Source organism: Anabrus simplex, chromosome 8 (assembly GCF_040414725.1).
Source record: "Anabrus simplex isolate iqAnaSimp1 chromosome 8, ASM4041472v1, whole genome shotgun sequence".
NCBI classification, from domain to species: domain Eukaryota; kingdom Metazoa; phylum Arthropoda; class Insecta; order Orthoptera; family Tettigoniidae; genus Anabrus; species Anabrus simplex.
Window position 1 is genome coordinate 170,207,104 of NC_090272.1, and position 23,400 is coordinate 170,230,503.

Genomic DNA, 23,400 nt, shown 5'->3' on the forward strand with positions numbered 1-23,400 from the left:
GCACGACCTACTCTGGAGATCGAGCACAAGACCAGTGTGAGAAATGAAGTCCGCTCCCAATATGATGGGGCAAGACAAACGCTTGGCCACAAACAATTTGATCTTCCATGTAAATTTAAAAACCCGAATTTTGACATGTAAGGAACCTAGAATTTCTAATGGAGATGAATTAGCCGAAACATATTTAACAGGAGATGAGTCATAGTCAGGGAGTTTACAAACAGATTTCAATTTAGAATACCAATCAGCCGAAATAATGGAACAAACACTGCCTGAATCTAAGAGAGCTGTTATAGGCTCGTTATTTACCTCAATCTTAAGAAAAGGAACAGGTGCGGGGGTATCCGCCGCAATCCTAAGACATTCTTTAGGGCATTCAAAAGATGAACTTGAAGGCTGATCGTTCTCTGCATTTACAATCTGTTTACTAGGGGCTGAGTCTCGGGAAGATGGATTAGTCGGCTCAGCCGACGCCACTAGTCACTTTTTATTATTGGCATAGCTGGAATTTGCACCAGAAGTTGAGCAGGAGGGGGTGCTATTTGAGTTTGGGCAATTCTTGGCGATATGTGAGAAGGCCCCACACTTAAAACAGCCTTGTGATGACCCTGCTCCATTCCTTGTCCCACTTGACTTGATCAGAGGACACTTATTCCGCAGATGGTCAGGCGACCCGCAAGCATAACATTTACGGGGATTGACTGGTCGGCGAGGTGGAGGCCGAGTGTTACTAAAGGAAGGCGGGGGTTCTTTCGCGACACGCAAAGAATCGGCGTATCTAACTCCTTCCGCTGAGACTGCCAATGCTTCAAGTTCCGAGAACGTTTGCGGGCACGCCGCGAAACACAAATATGACCTATAGGATGGTGAAATACCTTCCACAATAGCTTGTACAATTTGATCCTCAGGGAAGTGAAGAGCAAACACCCTAGTATAAAACTTAATATCTTGGATGAAGTCTGCCAGGTTTTCATCCAAGCGCTGTACCCGATAATAGTATTTCTGAATAAGGGAGGACCTGGCCCTAGCCGGGATGAAGTTAGCTAGCAAATGGGCATGGAAATCCTCGATAGAAGATTGCTCGGCAATGGCTCTAACTATTTTGTCAGATAGAACACCAATAGCATAAGGATAGATAATTTGCAAAATTTGACATGGGGAAAGAGAAAACACAAGGGCATGATCCTGAAATTCCACTAGAAATCTTAAAAATGAAATTACATCACTGGTGGTGTTTACGGAAAACTTAGAGATACCCCTAAGCAACATTGCCAATGGATGAGGCAAGCTGCTGAACCCAGGTGACATAGTCGTTAAAGGTTTCAATGGCAAAGAAGTTAATTCAGAGCGGATGTTACTCAATGACGCACGGCGTTCAGATTCGTTGTTCGATGGGGCAGAGATAGTTTGAGCAGCAACGGTTATCCTATTGCCTTCTCCCTTAGCAGGTTCTTCCTCACTACTTACATTCACAATGGTGGGCTGATCAGATTTGGGGGGAACTTCGCCGGTTAGCAATTGAGTGACCTTATTAGACAATTCAGAAATAGTTTCAAAGAGCGTATTAGCTTGCTTCCTCTGAACGTCATTCACCTTCAGAGACAACAGATCATTAACTCTATTTGCAAAGTGATACAGCCTGCCTTGCACCCGCTTAATTTGATTAGGAGACGGATCGTTTTCATCAAAAAAGCTGACTACAGATGCTAGCCCAGTAATATTCTCGACGATCGTGGAAAGAGAGTCATCAATTTCTTTCTCTCCCAAATTGGGGATGGAAATGGGCAAATCAAGGGACTCTCTAAGCTTGTTGGTGTCGATTGCAACCGTGCCTCCAGATTGCACATTTCTAATAGTTAACTCGTATATCAACTCCTCTTTACGCAAATAGTTAAGGAGGAGAACATCGCGAGGGCCGGGCATGATGACAGAACAATTTTGAAAAACTCAAAAAAATTCCAGCAACTGAGACAATTGTTAGAGTTCGAATCAAAGCAATGTTTAGCCGTCAAAAGGGGCTAAATTGAGACCCATTCAACCACGCTCTGCTACCACTTGTTACCGTGTTTTTGTGGTAGGTAGGCGTGAAAGAAGGTGCTGGGTGGTGAATGGATCTCAAGCTACGAAAGAGAAATTAATTTCAAAATTTAACAAGGTTATATTTTCTTTTCAAAACAAAGATATAACAAGCATGGCAGGTACAATGTAGCAAATCAACGGGGAGTCACAATATTTACAGGATTTGGGCTTCGAGCCTCGAAAACACAATGCTTGGGCAATCAGCCCAGTTTTACCTCAAAGACACTAGTTTCAACAGAGGGGCAGAAAACCCCATTCATACCTCGGAGCCCTTGCTCCAAATTACACTAAAAAGCCTCCACGAGACATATGACACTTCATTTTCAAAAGAGCGATCCGCTCTTAAAATTTAAGCCTCTCAAAGGCCACACCAAACTCTACCTTCAAGCTGTCCTCTAAGGACGTATTCACAGGGGTAAAATACCCAACCTACAGAGGTCTATTACATGAAAAGAAGGTTGATTACATGACCTCTAAAATCACAATTTGAGAGGAGGCGAACTTGCACTCCTTAATACACTTTGTTTCTAAGACCTACGTTGGCTCTTAGGCCGCTGATGCAAGGGCTAATCCCATACTACTGAGGTGATTTAAGAAAACACAAACTTACATTACATTACTGAAGAATAGGTTGCGAAAAATAAGTTCACCTCAAAACAGTGTGAGTGGGAGCTCGAGAGGGTTAAGCACTCTCTATCCCGATATGTAGTTTGAAAGATAGAATAGATACCAGTTGCTTTTACATTTGAAAGGAAAGTTACATGGTGGAAGACCTAGAACCCGCCGCGAGAGTTAAACTGCCAACTCTAGCTAGAAAAGATGTTATTAAGAGGCCATTACCTGAAGTTGAACAGCTGGTGAAGAAAGAGGCGCTTCCCGCCTCCTGCTATGTACTTTACACACTGAGAGATGGAACAAAAGTGGCCCGGAGACCCCAAAATCAGCAGTTTATATCCTCTCGCGGAAGATTCTAGGCGTTAGGGGAAATAAAACACCCTCCCACAAAATCTTTATTGGTTCGGGAAAAGAAACCCCTACATAGAGGAAGAAGAAACACATTATTGGTGGAAAATTAATTAAAGAAATTCGGGATCGGCTAGATCCAAAATAAGGGGAAAAGGAGGGGTATACCGCCAACTTAAACCATGACAGAAAGAAATTTAACAAAGAACAAACTCTTGAAATAAAAATTTCTCCAACAAAATAGTTCTTTGATTTCGCACTAGGTCGCACTATTGTTGATCTTCAGTAGTGTCCTCTAGAAGAGAAAGTTCACACTTCTTACTTCAAGCGAAACAAAAACACATCAAAAGTGACACAGTTCAAAAACTCAAAATTTTACACGTGGTGACATCTTCTGAGAAAGTAGAGAATTAATAGAATAGATAAAGTTCAACCTTCCTCCAGAAGAGGAGTTTCAACTGGCGCAACTTTTAAATAAATGGTGTAGAGGTGTACCGCCCGGTACAATTATTATTATTATTATTATTATTATTATTATTATTATTATTATTATTATTATTATTAGGCTGTGTGTTATGCTTGGAGTAAATTGCCTCTCGTCCGTCCTAATTATGATCTGGAACGGTCTTCAAACAGTGTTTTGAAGACTGTAATGAGGAGGTAACTGAACCGAAAGATTAACACTGTAAGCTTGCGCAACACAAGTTGATTTGTTAGATTCGATGCGACAGCAACGCGGCAAATCTTGTGGTTTCCGAATTGGTTTCTTGAGCCATCTAACCCAAGTTCGATTACATTGATGCCATCAGAGGGCTATCGTTCCACTCGACAGTGAGTGAATTTAACGAATGCGTTACGATAATAATGATGAGCACTGTTGTCTGCACTGACAACACGGTAACTCCTGCTCATAGAAGACAGGCGTCGGCGAGTGGATAATGCAGTTTTTTTATGTGCCATTAACTACATTTTTATGGTCCTCGTAGACGCCGAGGTACCGGAAGTTTCCTCCCACATGAGCTCTTGTACTTGCCAGTAAATCTACCGACATGGGGCTGACGTATTCGAGCAACTTCAAATACCATCGGACTGAGCCTGAATCGAAACTGCGAAATGTAACTTAACAGTTTTCCAGTATGTTGAACACATAAGTTAAATATAAAATTTACACTATAAAATACCTAAAAAACACATTATTGAACACTATTAAATAATAATAATTATTAATCTGTTCCTTCTTTCTTTCTTTCTTTCTTTCTTAATCCGTTTGTCCTCCAGGGGTAGGGTTTTCCCTCGGACTCTGCAAGGGATCCCATATCTACCTCCACAAGGGCGAGAAACTTTGGGTCGTGGAATACAACTGGTGAGGAGGATGAGTACCTCGGCCAGGTGGCCTCGCCTGCTGTGCAGTACAGGAGCTTTGTGGGAGGATGAGAAGAAAAGTGGTACGAGGTCTATAACGGGGTCCACTCAGCCTTGGGAGGTCAGATGAGTAGATGTGGCTTCGATTCCCACTTCAGCCATCCTGGAAGTGGATTTCCCTGGTTTCCCACTTCTTCTCCAGGCAAATACGGGGATTGTACCTAACTTAAGGCCACGGTCGCTTCCTTACCTCTTCCTTGCCTGTGCCATCCAATCTTCCCATCCCTCCACTAGGCCCCTGTTCAGCATAGCAGGTGAGGCTGCCTTGGCGAGGTATTGGTCATTCTCCACAGTTGTATCCCCCGACCCAGAGTCTGAAGCTCCAGGACACTGCCCTTGAGGCGGTAGAGGTTGGATCCCTCGCTGATTCCGAGGGAAAAACCGACCCTGGTGTGTAAGCAGATTAAGAAAACGAAGAAGTAAGGTTCCGAATTTTATTCTATCTTGAATGGTTTATTCGTGAATGCCAGTTCCATTTAGGTCTTCACTAATTTCTTTCAGATAATTATTGTGATTTTTCATTGATAAGGTTGTACGGCTCCATGGCTAAATGGTTAGCGTGCTGGCCTTTGGCCACAGGGGTCCCAAGTTCGATTCCCGGCAGGCTCTGGAATTTTAACATTAATTGGTTAATTCCGCTCTCAGGGGGGCTGGGTGTATGTGACGCCTTCATCATCATGTCATCCTCATCACGACGCCCTGGTCGGCTATTGGGGTCAAATCAAAAAACCTGCACCTGGCGAGCCGAACTTGTCCTCAGGCACTCCCGGCACTAAAAGCCGTACGCCATTTTTTATTGATAAGGTTATTTAACATTTTCTTTGTGAGTCTGTTATTATCCATACTATATAAGTGACTATTGAATTGTAATCGCCGTTTCCTGATAGTATTTGAGATTTCTTTCTGTGACTTGATAGATTTCATGTGATTCTTTGTCACCACATTTTATTTTCGCATTTTGGTCGTAAGATTTTTCTGAGGATATTCCTTCCCTGCTTTTCGATCGTCTTTATTCGAGATTTGTCACCAATTATAATAGTTCCAGATGCACAAAGTGCTTCACTTTTAACTACTGTGTTAAAATGTCATAATTTTGCTTTTTTTGTTATAGTTCCTTCATTGTAAGTATTCCAAGTAATTTTGTATGCTCTTTGAAGTTTTGCAGTTCCTTCTTTGTTAGCTTGCTGATTTAACCCTGCTGGTTCAATAATTTTACCTAGATACTTAAATCAGTCTACCTGAGCAATATTTTCGTAGTTGGTGATTAACGGTTGACTGTTGAAAGATGATCTAGTCCCTTCAGTGTACTTCGTCTTTTCACAAGAAATTTGAGTCCTGTTTTGGCTGCTATTTCATGGAGTTTTCCTACAGACTGGATTGCTTCCTGTCTGTTGTTGGTTAGGATAGCATTGTCATCAGCAAATGATAGGCAATTAAGATGATTTTTTCGGGGACATCTACCAATAGTTATACCTACAGCTTAATTTAGCCATACCCTAACCACTTTTCAAGAACTAAATCAAACAGTAAGGGAGATAACCCATCTCGTTGTCTGAATTCGGTTTTGATTTCAAATGGTCCAGAAATATCTCCTAAAAGTTTACTTTCGATTTTGTGCCGGTCAATGTTTGCTTGATCAATTTCCTTTTGTTCTTGTCAACTTGGAATTCTTCTCCTTCTTCTTCTTCTTATTATTATTTCCGATAAGTTCTGCTAAGGACCAATTCAATTCAGTTCTTCATACTATGCTGCTTTTTCTCTTCCGCTTCTTCCAATATTATTTCATCCTTTCAATATGCTGTTTCCTTATCTTCTCGGACCACTTCGCACCAGGCTTCTTGTTCAATCTTCCTTGGAATCCTTCCATACTTACTACCCTCTTTCTAAAAAATTCTCTGTCCATAGATTCTTCTTCTCTCATATTATTTATTTCTACATCTTTCTTTACTTCTTGAATCCAGCTAGTTCTTGCCTTTTTGTCCCAAAGGTACTTGAAAATTCTTTTTGTTAATCTGGAATCATCCATTCTGTAAATACGTCCGAAAAATTACAATCTCCTTTTTCTTATGGTTTTTGTTATGCTTTCTATGTATATTTCATTATTAGATCGTAGTTTCCATACTTCTGTTGTTTTCACAGGGCATAAGATTTTTCTCATGATTCTCCTTTCCAGTACCTCAAGTTTATCTAATCTATAGTTTAGTACTTTCTTTTTTTTTTTTTTGCTTTACGTCGCGCCGACACAGATAGGTCTTATGGCGACGATGGGACAGGGAAGGGCTGGGAGTGGGAAGGAAGCGGCCGTGGCCTTAATTGAGGTACAGGCCCAGCATTTGCCTGGTGTGAAAATGGGAAACCACGGGAAACCATTTTCAGGGCTGCCGACAGTGGGGTTCGAACCTACTATCTCCCGAATACTGGATACTGGCCGCACTTAAGCGACTGCAGCTATCGAGCTCGGTAGTTTAGTACCAGGCATTCACTTGCATATAAGCATTCCGGTTTCACCACTGTAGTGTAGTGCCTTATTTTAAGATTTTTAGATAGACACGTTTTGTTATAAAAATTCTTTGTGATACCATATGCTCTTTCCATCTTGTGTACCATTTCTTCTACTTTCTAAACCATTTTCTTGAATTATTTCTCCCAGATAATTGAATTTCGTTTCTCTTTCCACTGGACCAATATCTGTTGCCAAACATTTTGGAGCATTCTTGATGTTTGTAATAAATTTTGTTATTTCTCTGGAGATTCTCGAACCTGTATTATTGGCTATTTCTTCCAAGAGATTGATTTGTGTTGTTGCACTTGTTAGGTTTTCTGACAATATAGCAAAATCGTCTGCAAATGCTAGGCAACTTATTACAATGCCTTTGTTTTTTCCCCAAAGTTACCTGCAAAATGTTACGCTCCTTAAGCTTTACATTCCAAATTCTTACAATTTTCTCTAGTGCACAGTTGAATAGAAGAGGTGAAAAACCGTCACCTTGCCGTACCCCTGTATTTATAGTAATAAGTTTTGATATCTGACCCATAAATTTCACCTTTGAAATTGTGTCAGTAAGGGTTTCACGTATTAGGTTTGTCAATTTAGTTTTTACTCCAAATTCACGAATTGTTTAATCTATGGTTTCTCCATCAACCGAGTCAAAGGCCTTTTTAAAATCTACAAAAGTCACACCAATGTCTTTTGAATTCAATATCCTATGGGGAATTATGGATTTTAACTTAAATATTTGTTCTGATCAGGATTTACCTTTTCGAAATCCAGCTTGATACTCACCCAATTGCTTGTCAAGTGATTTTCCACTCTATACAGCAATATTTTTTGAATATCTTGTATGCAATTTGCAGTTATCAACCTTTTGTTTGTCCACTTTCATATGCATTGGGTGTATTAGAGCCACTTTCCATTCTTCTCGAATCCTCTCTGTTCTCCAAATATCTTCAAAGATTAACTGTAGCTCTTCAATGTTTTTTGACTGAGACCATTATTATTATTATTATTATTATTATTATTATTATTATTATTATTATTATTATTATTATTATTATTATTATTATTATTATTATTATTATTATTAAGTTAATTGAAAATCGTACTCCATCTACAAAAACAACGGATGGAAAGTAGCAGTGAAGAATGTAATATGGAATTCCCAGAGCCATCGCCGGAAATGGAATTACGATACCCTAGTGAGAGGCTTACTGCGAAGTGATCACGCTGTTTTAAGTGTTAACTGTCCATGTTTATTGCTCCAGGTTTTAACGTGACAGAAACACACGCATTCCCCCGTGAACAAAGGAAGAAATACACAATTACGATGAATCAGAGGGCAGAGCTGTGCTAAAACAATGGCTACAGAGAGGGAACGGAGTATAGATTTGTGGCTGTGTCTTTCAACCGTGCCCAAGAGAGATCTAGAAACTCGGCTGCTGGAGGCTGGAAAACACAAGAGACAAAAAAGAAGAATCAAAGAAACATTTAGTTGCTGTTTATTGTGTAAGCTGTAAATTCGTAGAAAGAGAGAGAGCAAAAGTGTGCTGGGACGACTTTCCAACAGCTGTAATTTTCCTCTTCGTAATCGCTTATCCCTTTTATACGGTTGCGGTCGGGTTGAACAATAAAACGAAGTGGCGGCAGTGATAGGAATGTGGTCAATGATACAATACCTGAGTTCGATATGCCAGCAATGTTAGTCTGTGGCATGCTTGCACATTCGGAATGAACTGTTCGCAGATACGCGCGAATAGCTTGCAGCATACAAGGGATAGTTAAACGGTCATCAATTCATAAATGAAATCTGAAATGCTGTATGACTATTGGAGCTTCATTACGGTACATTGTGTTCCAAGTTATGACTTTTATACGTTAGTTGAATTCCAAATAAATACATACGTGAAAATTCAGGGGATATCTAAGGTAGAAGAAGTTAAAAATAAGGACGCCTTTAAGGAGCAAGGAAACTATGGAGAACCATGGAGACTTTGAGTCGGGGTTAAAACTGCGAAGGAGGACCAGTACCTTGCCCAGGTGGCCTCACCTGCTATGCCGAACAGGGACCTTGTGGAGGGATGGGCAGATTGGAAGGGAGAGGCGAGGAAGAGAGAAGGAAGCGGCCGTGGCCTTAAGTTAGGTACCATCCCGGCATTTACCTGGAGGAGAAGTGGGAAACCACGGAAAACAATTTCGAGGATGGATGAGGTGGGAATTGAACCCAGATATACTCAGTTGACCTTCCCAGGCTGAGTGGACCCGGTTTCAGCCCTCGTACGACTTTTCAAATTTCGTGGCAGAGCCGGGAATCGAACCTGGATTTCCCGGGGTAGCAGATAATCACGCTAACCACTGCACTATAGAGGTGGACCAGAATAAAATCTACTAATATACATTCGTTGTTATTACGAAGTTTTAAACATACTGTATTTAAACATAACCCTACGTTTAAAAGGTATGATTCATTACTTAAAAAGCTGTATATGCTATAAACACTATACGCAATTTACCAAGTAATTTGAGCACCTGTTCAAAGGTGTGAGCTTTGCATTCGAGAAATGGTGGCTTCGAATCACACAGTCGAAAGGCCTCAAGATGGTTTTCTGTGTGTTCCCATTTTCACACCGTTTTTCACCTTAATTAAGACAACAGCCGTCACCCTAGCAATCCAAGCCCTTTCTCATCTTTGTTCACCGAAAACCTTCGATCAACTTTAAGCCACGAGCAATAAAAATCTACAAACAATTTTAAAATATTTTAAATGCATATTTATTTATTTATTTATTTATTTATTTATTACAGCCTATGGACGGCCATTTTACACTAATAATAATTTGAATAAGTATAAAGATAACAGTAGATATAATCAACAATATCAAGTATCAACAATGAATTATTAACAATAACAATATTACAACAATGGCAATGATAACTGGCATGTGTCGGTGAGAGAATTAGGAAGAAGAAAGGTCGAGGGTTGGATGGACGGAAGAAAATTGAAACCTGGGGAGAACTTCAAAGGAATCCTTTAATTTTTTGTTTGAAGGATGCGAAAGGTGAGAATATGTCGATATCGGGTAGTGATTTACCAAGAGTAGGGAGACGGTGGAAGATAGAGTGTTGTTGCAAGGTTAGGCGCGGACGGGGCAAATGATAAGTGTACCGGTTGCATGTAGGGCAGTGAGTAACGTCCATAGGGAAGTACGCCGGAAGAGTATTATATTTGGTGTAGCCATTGATTATTTTATGAAGGTAACATAGATCGGAGAACTGTAAACAGCATATTTATTTTTAGAAGGACGTAGAAGCTATAAGCCCCATGTGAAATTTACGTATGTTATTTTATTACCTGGAATGTGTTCGGAAAGTCTGTACATGTAAATTACAGATAAGCGGATTAGATTAATTTATGCCGTATACAGTTTACCGACACCCCAATCTCCCGAATCACCATTACTTTTCCCTTTTATTGTTTTCGAACATGAAAAATGTACAGCTGTGAACAAGGAACAACAATAATATATTTGTGAAACAGTTTCCCTACTCTTATTGCTCCATGAATAATTCTCATCTTTTAAAAAACAACGAGATCGGACACTTGGTGCTACAGAACTAAGATGGAACTGTGGTGTAAGAAGAACCCGTAAGATAAGGATTGAGTACACTGTAGGGAGTTCTACAGTGAAACCTTTATTATAGAAGTTAATAATAATAATAATAATAATAATAATAATAATAATAATAATAATAATAATAATAATAATAATAATAATAATAATAATAATAATAAATGTACCGGGAGGTACACCACAACTCCGCTTTAATTCCTTAAAATTTAGCATAGTTTTCAATAGACGAAGATGAACCGTTTTGATATTTCTATAAATTCCCTATTCCCACACGATGTGATGACCTTGAGTCCATATGCACCTGATAACACAACCCTGAATGAGCAGATTCCAAATATGGAATTTGGTTGACATGTACCGAGACAGACAGACAGACAGACAGACAGACAGACAGACAGACAGACAGACAGACAGACAGACAGACAGACAGACAGACAGACAGACAGAGCCTATGAATAAGAAAATCTCCCGATAGCCAGTATTACGCATGAAACGAACCTTCTTCTTCTTTTCCTACCGCTTTTCCCACACCTGTGGGATCACGGGTGCGAACTGCGTCACACATGTGGATTTGGCTCTGTTTTACGGCACTACAATATGTGGGACAGGGTGATTAGCTTTGCGTTCGGCAATTATTTCCCCAAAAATTGAGGTAGTACCCATTTCTGATGCAGGCTATGTGAACGTCGGGATCATGTACCTCTTGAGTGGCGGAAGTCTCGTTTGTAAGTTTCTCTACTCCGTAACGATGATTTGAACTCATGTCCTTTCAAATAAGCCGACCTCTCTTTAGGCAACCCAGTAAGGAAATGTAGTTGTGTACATTAAAATGTAAGTTTTTTGTTGCTCAATCAATCAATCAATCAATACTGATCTGCATTTAGGGCAGTCGCCCAGGTGGCAGATTCCCTATCTGTTGCTTTCCTAGCCTTTTCCGAAATGATTTCAAAGAAATTGGAAATTTATTGAACATCTCCCTTGGTAAGTTATTCCAATCCCTAACTCCCCTTCCTATAAATGAATATTTGCCCCAGTTTGTCCTCCTGAATTCCAACTTTATCTTCATATTGTGATCTTTCCTACTTTTATAAACGCCATTCAAACATATTCGTCTACTAATGTCATTCCACGCCATCTCTCCGCTGACAGCTCGGAACATACCACTTAGTCGAGCAGCTCTTCTTTCTCTCAATTCTTCCCAACCCAAACATTGCAACATTTTTGTAACGCTACTCTTTTGTCGGAAATCACCCAGAACAAATCGAGCTGCTTTTCTTTGGTTTTTTTCCAGTTCTTGAATCAGGTAATCCTGGTGACGGTCCCATACACTGGAACCATACTCTAGTTGGGGTCTTACCAGAGACTTATATGCACTCTCCTTTACATCCTTACTACAACCCCTAAACACCCTCATAACCATGTGCAGAGATCTGTACCCTTTATTTACAATCTCATTTATGTGATTACCCCAATGAAGATCTTTCCTTATATTAACACCTAGATACTTACAATGATCCCCAAAAGGAACTTTCACCCCATCAACGCAGTAATTAAAACTGAGAGGACTTTTCCTATTTGTGAAACTCACAACCTGACTTTTAACCCCGTTTATCAACATACCATTGCCTGCTGTCCATCTCACAACATTTTCGAGGTCACGTTGCAGTTGCTCACAATCTTGTAACGTATTTATCACTCTATAGAGAATAACATCATCCGCAAAAAGCCTTACCTCCGATTCCACTCCTTTACTCATATCATTTATATATATGAGAAAACATAAAGGTCCAATAATACTGCCTTGAGGAATTCCCCTCTTAATTATTACAGGGTCAGATAAAGCTTTGCCTACTCTAATACTCTGAGATCTATTTTCTAGATATATAGCAACCCATTCAGTCACTCTTTTGTCTAGTCCAATTTCACTCATTTTTGCCAGTAGTCTCCCATGATCCACCCTATCAAATGCTTTAGACAGGTCAATCGCGATACAGTCCATTTGACCTCCAGAATCCAAGATATCTGCTATATCTTGCTGGAATCCTACAAGTTGAGCTTCAGTGGAATAACCCTTCCTAAAACCGAATTGCCTTCTATCGAACCAGTTATTAATTTCACAAACATGTCTAATATAATCAGAAAGAATGCCTTCCCAAAGCTTACATACAATGCATGTCAAACTTACTAGCCTGTAATTTTCAGCTTTATGTCTATCACCCTTTCCTTTATACACAGGGGCTACTATAGCAACTCTCCATTCATCTGGTATAGCTCCTCCGACCAAACAATAATCAAATAAGTACTTCAGATATGGTACTATATCCCAACCCATTGTCTTTAGTATATCCCCAGAAATCTGATCAATTCCAGCCGCTTTTCTAGTTTTCAACTTTTGTATCTTATTGTAAATGCCATTGTTATCATACGTAAATTTTATTACTTCTTTGGCCTCAGTCTCCTCCTCTATCTCGACATCATCCTTGTAACCAACAATCTTTACATACTGCTGACTGAATACTTCTGCCTTTTGAAGATCATCACATACACATCCCCTTGTTCATTGATTATTCCTGGAATGTCCTTCTTGGAACCTGTTTCTGCCTTAAAATACCTATACATATCCTTCCATTTTTCACTAAAATTCGTATGACTGCCAATTATGCTTGCCATCATGTTATCCTTAGCTGCCTTCTTTGCTAGATTCAATTTTCTAGTAAGTTCCTTCAATTTCTCCTTACTTCCACAGCCATTTCTAACTCTATTTCTTTCCAGTCTGCACCTCCTTCTCAGTCTCTTTATTTCTCTATTATAATAAGGTGGGATGATACAGGCAGGCCGCCAGTCCACTGAAGAACACACGAATAAAACTTTCGTATAAAACTTTGCGCGGAGTTTATCACGAGCTATCGATTTTTAACGTTTCTTTTAGTAAGCAAGTCACTACCGAACTAAATTGAAGGTAACTATAGAAAAGTATACAAGAAACAATTAAAGAAATCGGAAAGCATAACAGTCAATATAAAGAGCAATCAAGAAGATAAGGATCAGTTACAGATAGTGCAAAGGGATCGCCAGAAAAATGCATGGAAGCAAAGATAGACCAAAAAATCAAATGGAAAAATAAAACTAGGAAAAACTAATAGTTTTCGGGCGCACTTCATTATACGACTAGGAAGCCAGGATTGAATAGAATGACCCTCGATCACCACACTACCCATATAACAGAAGAGAGAGAAAACCTTCCGATGGTCAGTATTATGTATAAAACGAATAATTTGCTTAAATAATACATGAACAGATTCATCCATACAATTTCATTTATTATTATTATTATTATTATTATTATTATTATTATTATTATTATTATTATTATTATTATTATTATTATTATTATTATTATTATTATTATTATTATTATTATTATTATTATTATTATTATTATTATTATTATTTAACCCTTTTAGCGTACAAGGTTAGTTTTCCTCTCGGACTTAGAGAGGGATGGCAGCTCTACCGCCTCAAGGGCGATGTCATGGGCGTGAGACATTTAGTCGAGAACATGACTGAGGAAGAGGACCATTACCTCTCCCAGGCGGCCTCACCTGCTGAACAGGGGGATGGAAAAATTGGAAGTGATAGCCAAGATAGAGGGAAGGAAGCGGCCGTGACCTTAAGTTAGTTACCATCCCGGCGTTCGCCTGGAGAAAAAGTGGGAAACCAAGGAAAACCACTTCAAGGATGGTTGAAGCGGGAATCGAACCCCGTCTACTCAGTTGACCTCCCGAGGCTGAGTGGACCCCGTTCCATTCCTTGTACCACTTTTCAAATTTCTTGTAAGTGTCGGGAATCGAGTCCGGTGAGGTAACGTGCATCTGGACAGCCTCCTGAAGTTCTTTGTCTGTTCGCCATAAATAGAGGTTTATGATCAGTGAACTCTCTACAGCAATCCTAGACATTCCAAGGTCCTCCCTGTACACAATTTTGACTGAACACTTGGGATACTGGAAACTTTGTTCACGTTGGGTCACAACAATGTTGACTGACGATCACAAAACTCAGCGAATGGCGTCAGCTGTAATGTTTCTCACCCTTTAACATAGTGAGGGGGAAGAGTTTTTAACGTCTATCGTTAATGACGATGACACTTGGGTCCTGTAAGACACTCCAGAAACCTAAAATGAGTCTAAGAAGTGTAAACATCCTTCTCAAAATAAGCCAAAAAGGTTTAACCTGATACTGAGCCACAGAGCCATAAAGGTGTCTTATTGGTGGACTTCATGGAGAAGGAGGCTGTCCAGAGGCTCATTGCCTCACTGGCGGCAGACTTCTTTGCAGAGGGCATTAGAAAGATTATTTTCACGATATGAAAAATGCCTAAATCGCTTTGGAGATTATGTGGAAAAATAAGTATGAGACTACTAAATTTTTAGCTATAAACTCTAATAATGTTGTTATGTCAATTCGTCTTTTTTTAACCACACGTGGATCCAGCAGACCCGAGACAAATTTGTTTTCCGTTTTCTATCTCATCAGGTGGTAGCCTGGACCTGGGCTACAATGTATGCTCCCACTCTTAGGTTAGCTTTGAGGTGCAATTGCTTTTAGTTCATTGTCATACTCGGTCTGCTATAAATAACAGTCATCTGGTCCTCTGAAACCATGTGTGTCTTGAGTGTAACATTTTTTGTTACATTTGCTCAGTTGGTTTTGTAAGTTAAACAAATGTTAGGACTTTTACATCAGACGTCCAGTTCTACTGAAGATATAAGTGCATCATAAAGTGAATATGAGTTAGGTTTACCCTTCAAAGAAAGACCGAAAGTCTTGTAGACAGTGTGCCAAGTGCAAGACATTGCTGTGTGGTAAATGTGATCATGTAGTGTGTCCAAAATGCTACAAAGAATAGCCTGGTTTGAATGTTCGTAGACAATAAAGATTCTGTGCCACCTTGAAAACCAAAGTAAGCGGGAGAAATTAACAAACAGTGTTACTGCTTATTATTGTGTAATACCCTTCTATTCACACCAGCTCATATGTATCTGATAAAGAAAACTGTAGTTTTTTCGTTTTAATTTAGTTTGTCAATTAAATACATCTTCAGTTTTATACATATTATTAATTTAAGGAACCAACATATTGTAAGGAAACACAAAAAGGTTTTCGAGTAGCAACGTTTTTGAAAGACTGATTTATTGGTGCAGCCATTTTTAAATACCTGCTCGAAATCCTAACTATTAATATTTTAAATTATTGTTATGATAAATTACTAGTAAATTAAGGGAATGTATAAAAATGTTGTGTATCTTATTTTATATTTCAATCATTCTTCTGTCAGTTAAAAATATATTGGAGGTTGAAAATAACAGTTCTCGTATTTGTAGATTGGAAAGTCTGCTCTGATTCTTTCGCCTCAACATCATCATTAGGGGAAATCATAACTAAATGATTAGTAGTAGAAACTGATGCTGGGTCATGAGATTGTATTACACCAATGTGTGTGTGTGAAACGTAATATTGCTTATCCTATGGCACTAGATTAATAATTTCGCAGTTAGAAGACGTGTACAAACTTAACTAGTCGATATCATTAATTCTCAGTAAGTTCAAGAAGTTACCAAATTCTAGAAAAACAAATGTAGTGCAATTTATATTTGTGATGTATTTTCCAGTGTTTCTTGATGAAATATTACATTCTATTACCGCAACAGATACTGTGTATTATTTCATTAATTCGGAACTTTCCATTTGCACCCCTAGGAATGTTAATGAACAACATGATACAATGCGGGTAGACCTCGCGGGTAAATGTTAATGCATTTGTAAAGCAGAGGTCAGCATCAAAGAATGGAATGTAATTGAAATCTCAGCCCAACTTATAAGCAATCTCAAATGATCAAGAATGTGATGGATTCCAGAAACCAAATCTAACTTGCACTAATTAAAAGCAACCGTATTATCGTTTTATATAAAATAAGAATTTTGTCTGTAAATTTTTCAGAATTTAAAATTAATGGTGTTTCTGTATCCGTCGTGTCCAGAGTAATAAGGAAATACAGTTTTATATTTTACGTAATCTCTGTCTGTCTGTCTGTCTGTCTGTCTGTCTGTCTGTCTGTCTGTCTGTCTGTCTGTCTGTCTGTCTGTCTGTCTGTCTGTCTGTCTGTCTGTCTGTCTGTCTGTCTGTCTGTCTGTCTGTCTGTCTGTCTGTTCGACACGAGAAAATGGCTCAAGAAAAGTTAATGCAAATCGGTATGTAAGGTCGGGGAATGAGGCACTACAATCTCGACTATAAATATTTTTTCAGTTTGAGTGAAATGGTAGTTTAGGGGAAGGCCTGTAATTTAATTGTCAATTAATTATGTTATTAGTGGTCCTATCGATAAATACTGCGTAACTTAAGTTATGTAGAATTACGTTTCAGACCATTTATGTCTTTTACATTTTCACCGTACCAACTATAATAACAGAGATATTCATGAATTTCGTTTTTTGTTGCTAAGTTCATATGAACGCCGAACGAAGAGAAAATGGGTGAAACGAATTTGATGAAAATCGGTATGTAAAGTCTGTGAATAAGGTACTGCACTTTAGGCTATAAATAATTTTCATTCATGCTAGATGAAATGATAGTTTAGGGGAAGGCCTCTTAAAATTTATTTTTTAAATACCTATGCTATTGGTGCTCTCGAAAAGTATTCCATACAGTTTTACCGTGCAGACTCTGATAATTGAATGCATGAATTTACACTTTTGTTGCCGAACTTCGCTAACATGGAAGAATTGTTTAATCATGTTAACTGGCGATGGTTTTGACATGATTTCCTCAAGGTCTTAAACTGCATGGTCATCGGTCCGTATGGGCAAGGAAAAATTGTGAAGATGATTATAAAGATTGGGAAAACCCCTGAAGGAACAATCGCTTGTATAAAAACACAAGACAAGAGGTAGTCATGAAAGAAGGAAAGAAGGACTCCCTTTACATTAGATGCTCTAATATCCGAGAGTCGAAACAAAACTGAATGTGAAGTCGTACAATATCTAAAGCTCATGAAACTAATCAACAATAGCATTGCATTGACCATTTTGTGACGTGATTTGTCTCTTCTGCTGCCACTCATCTTCGATGGGTGGTATTTATGTTGCGTCCCAGTAAAACAGCATGCCTGAATATTGGGGGACAGTAGCTGGGGAGTTAGATAACTTTACACATTCTATATTATCGTCCCGACAACGACGGGTACTACAGCTAGTCCTTTAGAAGCGGTGAGATCTTCCATGTGACACATTTCCCTTCAGAAGAAACCCTCTGAATTAATCGCAACATGGCGTAATGTCTTTGGTGCTGTTTATTAAATAATCCCTCTTCCACCTGAAAGATGAGAATAGACGTCTTCGCGGCGCAGCACTCGTTTGTTAAACCAAGACGGATTCTTAAGTCTCATCTGAATTGGAAAGTAGTCTCGGGACAGGCTATTTGTGGTTTGTCTTGAGTAAGTGACGTGTAATACATTCCTCCAAGAATCTAGCTTTTAAATATGTATCAGAGAAGGTGTCTCAGGGACTGATTAATTGAGGTTATTTACAAGAATTTAATACATTTGATACGAAGACAGGAATTTCAGATTTTGAAATATTTTTTTTATCGACAAGATAAGCGAGTAAAATGAATGTAAACTGCACTGTTACAACAGTTAAGTTTCATGAGGAGTTGCTGCTACTTACGTAGCTGATTCCCGAAGATATTTTGAGCAATAATTGTCATACAAACCTGTGTTATTCTCAATATTTACAGAGTTGCAAAAATGTTAATATTCTTAGTAAGACACATTTGTCTTAAAATAATGTAAACTCTTCAGAAATAATCCGTTATTTGTTTGCTCATGTAGTGCAGTTCAGCATGTGTTATTATTCCACACGGAAAATGTAAACATTTCTTTAGGAATCAGGTAAGAAATCCAAAACACATCATGGGTTTCAGACCTCGAGTTAATTAAATACAGGACTTTCTAACAGTTCATTTAAAAATAATTTACCATTCAAATTATAGGAATAAAAGACAAATGTGTATTGCAAACAGATTTCAAATTACTGTTACTCTGTAAGTATTGAGAATAGTACACCGGTCCAAATGGCAATTTTGGTTCAAGATGTCTTCAGCATTCAGCTCAGCAAGGCTCGGCAACTGCTCATGAAGCAGCCTGTATGTGAAATAATCTAACATTAGTCCCCAATGCAAATGACTCGCTTATTACTAAAAGGATATAACTGGGAAATAAAATAGAAAATACTGTTTTCGATTCTTTCGTATTCTTTGGAAACAAACACGTCGATTGATCTTAAACTAGGTCTGCTCAGGTAATTAGCATCGTGTAGAGAAGATACTTAATATTATATTATTATTATTTTTAATTTAGCTTTATGTCTCACCGACACAGATAAGTCTCATGACAACGATGGGATAGGAAAGGGCTAGGAGTAGGAAGAAAACGGCCATGGCCTCAATTATGGTACAGCCCTGGCACTTGCCTGGTGTGAAAATGGGAAACTACGGAAGATTTTTCGCAATCTTATAATCCGTGGGGATGTTTCCAAAAAGTCTCTATACAAATTATTGAATGAAGAAAGAAAGAAAGAAAGAAAGAAAGAAGGAAGGAAAGAAAGATGCAAGCAAGCAAAGTAACTAACTAGCTAACTGACAAAATCCAGTGTACTCTGCTTTAAAACGGGACGTGGCAATTAGGGAATCGCAACTGAGTCTGGTATTAATCTCAAATATATATATCAGAAATAAGGCGTTGCTCTCTTCTTAACGTCTTAGTATTTTTCACTTGAAATAGGGAAATTAGAGTGGAATGGATAGAAATAGACTAAGATGGTTTGGCCATGTTAAGAGGACACTAACTCAGACGTTAAGATTGAAGGAAGAAGAGCAAGGCGATGGTTGGACCCAATTAAAAATAGTGTCGTAAGAAATAAACACTTGGATTGGAACATAGTTAAGGAGCAGAAATGTTGGTTGGATAGAGAAAGGTGGATAAGTGGCATAAATATACCAACTCGGCAGGCTGAAAACAGAAATTGGGATGATGATGATGATGATTGTGATGGTGATGATATGCCTGACTCCTCTTTACCATCTTTCCTGTTCGATCTGTCCATCTCTAAACTAGAGCAAAAATGATTAAATACTATACTTTACTCTTCAGCTAAGTGATTATATAGAAAGAGCCGAATGTAGCTTCAGGGAATACCAATCTGTAAGGCGCAGTTTATCTCAAGGATATCCAGACATCATTGTCTAGTCGGTTGCTCTGATGAAATCATCCTAAACGACCGACCGACCGACATACCTGTGGTATTTCCACTCTTCACTACATCAAGCAGCGACAAATTGGAAATGTGTGCTTACGGAATAAGTAATGGGCTTCCCGTGGCAAGGTCAGCCGGCAACATAGGCAGTTCTTTCCATTTTGGGAAGAGCAGAAGCGGTAGCCTTCTCAATCAATGATCATTTATCATTCTCGACGCGTGCTGCACAAAGGTACGAATTCTACATCCTCGTTTGAGTAATTTACTTTCTTTTTCTTATATTTCTTGTTTCACTCAGTAGCAACTGTGTGATCTTAATTCTTGATTACTCATTATTTTAAGTACTGAATTTCACACAGAAGAAGATAATGAAACAGATGTTCTACTTCCGTAGACCAATTAAAAACAAGAAGTATTCATCTCCCCCTCCTTCTCTTCTTAACGTCTTGGCATTTTTCACTTTAAATAGGGAAGCAATGTCACTTATTATTCTTCCTTCAAAATTTATCACATTACACTTACTAACAGGGAGGAACATACCATTAGATATATTACTTGCAATGAATATTTAGAATTAGATACTGATAGGGGAGTGTAATTTATTGCCGACTTTTTGGCCGAATGGTCAACCTTGAGGCCTTCGGTTCAGAAATTCCTGGGTTCGATTCCCTGGTGAATGCGGGATTTTAATCACGTGCAATTAATCTTTCTGGCTCGGGGACTGGTATTTTGTGTTTGTTCCAATAACATATTCAGGCAGCATACCATACAATCAACCGCCATTGAAACAAGCAATAGTGATTACATCTCTCCACATAAGGTTGGCGTCAGGAATTGCATCCAGCCGTAAAACAGGAATAAATCCACGTGGGGACTTAGTTTGCACCCACGGACCCGCGAGGTGTGGGAAATGCGGTAGAAGAAGAAGAAGATGATGAATGCAGTTTAATGCAGCGATCTCATTTGTTATTTCAATCATTTCGGGTTCGATCCCGGCTTATTTGAATAGGCCTAGTATTTCAAAGTGCTCAAATACGTCAGCCTCGTGTCGGTAGATTTACCGGCTGGTAGTAAAAAATTGTGGTAGCTTAGTATTACCGAAAACCGTAAAATGACAAAGCCTGCACACGGTAGCTGAGGTCACGATGTAAAAATAATAGTGTGACATAAAATCTAAAATTATTATTATTATTAATATTATTATTATTATTATTATTATTATTATTATTATTATTATTACCTATATTATATTACGGTTTTCCTCATTAGCCGGTATTACCTAAGGATGTTCGCTCGTCCTGAAGATTCGTTGGAGGCGTTTCCACACACAAGTCTGTGTATACTGGTCTTTAATTGTGGCAAATGTTATGAGATGCCATTACAAGTCAGTTTTAGGATGTCCGGACGGGTCGTTCGCTGAATGGCCAGTGTAACCACTTTCGGTTCAGAGGGACACAGGCTCGGTTCCCAGCCGGTTAGTGGATTTTAATCTCAAATCGTTAATTACATTGGCTCGGAGACTGGGTGTTTGTACTGTCCCCGACATTTCTGCAATTCATTGTGAATAAGTTGGTTTACGGTGATCCCAATCAATAACATATTCATGACCCCTTTATATGATTTAGGTACTTCCACGCTATTTCTACGGCGTCGCCTATACTGTTACTCTTAATGGAAGTAAGAGAATGTGGATTGTCGTTTCAGGAAATAAATGTAAGAAAATGGTTCATATGAGATATGTTATTACAATAAAATGCTGAATTCATAACACAGTCCTCCACTACAATAACATGCAGTCTTCCATACACGGCAGATGCCGCCTACACTCAACGGAGAGTCTGTCGTATGAGGGCTGCACGAGGCTAGCAATAGCCATAAGAAATTATTATAAACTAATTTTAGGATATCGATTTGGAAAAGAACGCCGGCATCATAATCACTAGGATGAAAGGAACATTCTGCATATGCTGTTAAATTTTAGTTTTTCTGTTGTTGATGTTGTTGTTGTTGTAGGTGGTGGTGGTAGTGGATGGAAAACTTGTTATCGAACGTAATACGATGTCTGTTCATCGAAAAGGTCAATTTGGCTCCTTTCCGGCTATAAAATTTAGAAAAATTCCTAGCTGCAAATTAACTTACGGATTTCAGTTCACCTCATGTCCGGTTCCATGGCTAAATGTTTAGCGTGTTGCCTTATGGTCTAAGGAGTCCCGGGTGCCACCTTAAGCATTAGAATCTTAATCATAGCAGGGTCCCATTCTCACAGGCGCGCAGTTCGCCTATCAGACCAGCACCAGGTCCCTCCGACCACAGGTCATTATTACTTCACCCCTTGAGGCAGCGAACCCGGTCAAGAAAACAACAAATCGTCTCACTGAGCACGTTTCATCACATTGTTAATCATCTGAGGAAGTGATTTATCTGCTAACGAGTTCTGAATTCCTCTGAGTCAAGGTGTAAAATATTCACCTGACGAAACGTATGACGTCAGGAAGGACATTCATGCTGATATTCACGGCGAAAAATCTTTAACTGAAATTTATCTTTATTGATTCTCAATCATCACTGTTGAACCTTGCTAGTTGTAGTAGGTCCTTAAAGCTCTTCCTCGTCCGTTCTCGCATTTTGGAAGTCACAATATCATCAGGAAATACAATAGTATGGTATTTCAATCTTCTGCCTCCATATCATGGTTTTACTGCTCTCCTGATATAATTTATTAGGCCTATTACTATAAGCAGTAAAAGTGAAAATAATGTGACCCAGTGCTAACTCAGATCCTTCTCCTGATTGTAGTTAAGGTAGCAATATGTGTTGTTTTCTTTTTCACTTAGTTTCTTAGGACATTCGTAATAAGTTGGTTTACGGCGATCCCAATCAATAAAATATTTACGACTCCTTTGTATGAGTTAGGTACTCCCACGTCTTTTCTATGGTGTCACCTATATTATTACTCTTAATGGAAGCAAAAGAATGCGGATTGTCATTTCAAGAAATAAATATAAGAAAATAGGGCATATGAGATATGTTATTACAACATACTGAATAACTAACGAGTATATCGTATAACACATACATACTCATAGATGTTAAGGTGAGTGGGTGAAAAAAAGGATTTGAAATATGATAAGTAGGTTCTCGGACACATCATCAAGGCTAATGGGGCAAAGAAAGTTAAATAACAAGAAAATTAGAGACAGACTAGCAAATGTACCCGTGCTTCGCTACGGTATTCTACATTGTATACGGATATCCACGTAAAGACTGTGCGTGCAGTAAATGAGATTGTTTTAAAATTGCATGTCCCTTAGCCCTATCCGAGAAATAGCATGGGGAGGTCCCCATACGTTGTTTCAATGTAAAGTGAGGGTTGCGGAGTTGTGATGATAACGGCAGGCTCACTTGCCTACTGCCATTCACAATCGAGTTGGCAAGTTTACATTATAATTGCAGGCCCCATTGCCTACTGCGCGGTCACAATCGATTTGGGGAGTTTTAGTT